We start from the raw sequence: 2,624 nt of genomic DNA, 5'->3' as shown, positions 1-2,624 counted from the left end.
CTGAAGTGACATTTGAAGTTTCCAGGAAGAAGATGGGGTCCCACAACAACAACTCTACCTGATTGATATGATGTCATGATACTGATAGCGCTACTACAAGACCTGTTTTGGGTACCAGCTGCACAAGACGATCCCAACTTGGTTAATCCTTTTCTCTTGTGCTGGTGCAGCGCTGCTGGAGCCCCTGCTTATAGTGCCTGCACTCTGAGCCACACCCTGGAAGTGTGAGTTCAGTGTTTCCCCGTGGCTCAGGTCTGCGCTGCAGTGTGAGGTCCTCAGATCTGGAGCACTAGGCTGGTGGGTGTCAGGTCCGAGGCAGACCACAGTGCCGAACCTCTGTACCGCTGGCAGTAGGGAAGAGTGTGGACGTGGCTCAGGAAGTAGTCCTGGACAGGGACACCTTTGCTTAGGTGTGGGGCTGTGAAAGAAGAGGAACATGGCCTTCTGCAAGAGGCCCTGCCCTACCTGGCTTATGGCTCCACGACCACATTTTCTGCCCTTGTAAGCTGGGGCCCAAAGTGGGATGGGAATGGAGACAGGATTTTATAGACGCTCAGGCCAGCAGATGAATAGGTCCCTCATTGTGGTCCCTGAGCCTGTTGATGTGGAAGGAAATGGACTCAAGGAAGGTCATTGTCATCATTTTGGGAAGTAGATCAGTGCTGGCATGAGGTATGTTTTCTGAGCTTAAATTTTCCTTTGAGGGCTGGCAAGATGGCGCAGTGGGTAACAGCACTGCCGCTAAGCCTGGTACCCTAGTATGACCCTTGAAACCTGTGTCATGGAAGGAGAGAACAAGTCCCTGCAAGTCTTTCTCTGACTTCCACAATCGTGGCCATACATGTGCACACAATAATTAATGATAATGATAATAACAATTTTTTAAGTTGAGCATATACCAAAGTATGTTTTTAAAAAGTTCCCTTTAGTAGTAGATACTTGCCTAGCATGTGCAAGGCCCTTGGTTCAGTCCCCAGTGTTGACAAAAACAAAAAAGAGTGGCTATTCCCTTGTTGTGGAGGAAGGGGGCACTTGGTCTCAAGAATTTGAATGGGACAGCCTAGGTCAGGGCCCCAGGGATCAGAATTGGTACCTTCCTCTCCTGGGATCCCTAGGGTTTTTGCCTCTATCTTGTGGGAGGAGCTCCATCCCCCATCCTTGCTCCTCCCTGCCCCCCAGCTTCCTGCAGTTGCCTTCCCAGGCTCACACCCACCCTCTTCCTGCTGTCCCAGCCCCTCCTTTGCCCTCTGAGCTGCTGGTCAGGCCTGTGGGCCCCTTGACTGTGTGGAAAGCTGGGGATAGCAAGTCCTAGTGGGCGGCCCTATTCTGCCGCGAGAGCAGCTGGCTCCAACTCTATTTTGTTCATCCCGCTCCCTCCTTCACACCCCACCCACCAGTGACTAGAGCTGAATGCAGGCCTGTGTGGTGCCACTGTCCAGGAGAGTGCCTGCGGCTGCACACTTACCACCTCCGTTCTTCCCAGGCTGGGGTGGGCGGCTGAAAGGCTACTTCAGAGCAGAGCAGTGACCTGCCTCCCCAGCTATGAGTGCCTGTGAGGCAGAGGCCGTCAGGCTCCTCATTTTGCTGTGTTTGGCCTTCTCCCCATGACTACATGGAACTGGTGCCAGGATGATGTCTGCTAGGAAAGACAGTCCACTTCAGAAGTCAGACTGTGGTGTTGAGATAGCCCTGTTCTGATGGTGAGATCTCTGGGACATGGGAGGGAAGGCGGGAGGAACACAGCCCGGTCCCCAGGTCTACTGTCCCACTCTGGATTTTCTCAGTGCTGGGGTGGACAGGGACTCAGACCCAGGGGGTTCTGCATTGGAGGACTGAGAGGACAGACACCCTTACCCTTGAGTCAGCTGTACACTGAAGGGAGGTTTGGGGTACTAAGTCTGTCCTATGTCGCTGCGAATGGTGTGTGGCCCTGGGCAGTTGCCATCCCTTGTGGGTTGCAGGTGAAATGAGTGATCTTGTTGCCCCATAGCCCCATCTTGTGAGCCTGTGGACAGTGGGAGGATGGGGAGGTAGAGGAGATGAAGGCTGTGGACCCTCTCTGGGAAAGCTGAGTCAGAAATAGGACAAGAAGGGTTTGGAGCTAGATGCAGAGTTTGGATGGGGAAGGCTCAAAGCAAGAAGGCCGCTTGGAAGCTGGGGCTGCTACTTGGTCAAGATCATGGCTCAGAAGGAAGGTCCAAGTGGTCAAAGAAGCTTTAGCATCTGGCTGGGTGGCAGGACAGAGTGATCAGCCGTCAGTGGGGAAAGAGGCAGCCAGAGGGAGAGCGTCCGTGTCTGGCAAGCATGTGGTGGCACCTTCACCAGACATCTTCGCACACCCCTGAGTGAGCCCGGCACTATCTCACCTCTCAGTTAACATCTCAGGACCCCAGCACCGAGTTCCCGGCCCCAGTGTACAAGTTGAATCTCATCTGCTCTGGTTTGAGACAGGTGGCTAACCCAGCCTGGTTCTCTCCGAGTAGAATGGAGATCTGGGTTGCCCCAGGGCGAATACATTTAAATCATTTGACGTGACTCTGGGCCTGCTCAGTGATTGTTGGATGTGTCTGTCCTCATTGTTGGTGGACAGCATGATGGGTGGATAGGACCCATCGGCCTGGTCC

The 2,624-nt window shown here is 53.7% G+C and overlaps 1 protein-coding gene across 1 annotated transcript in view; it reads left to right on the top strand.

The window, feature by feature from the left end:
- Positions 1-2,624, top strand: part of Frmd8 (FERM domain containing 8) — a 22,416-nt gene that overhangs the window by 3,001 nt on the left and 16,791 nt on the right. The window lies entirely within an intron of this gene.

This window comes from Microtus ochrogaster, chromosome 8 (genome assembly GCF_000317375.1).
Source record: "Microtus ochrogaster isolate Prairie Vole_2 chromosome 8, MicOch1.0, whole genome shotgun sequence".
Taxonomy (NCBI): Eukaryota; Metazoa; Chordata; class Mammalia; order Rodentia; family Cricetidae; genus Microtus; species Microtus ochrogaster.
The sequence above is the reverse complement of the archived record's forward strand: the minus strand, read 5'-3'. Positions and strand labels throughout refer to the sequence as shown.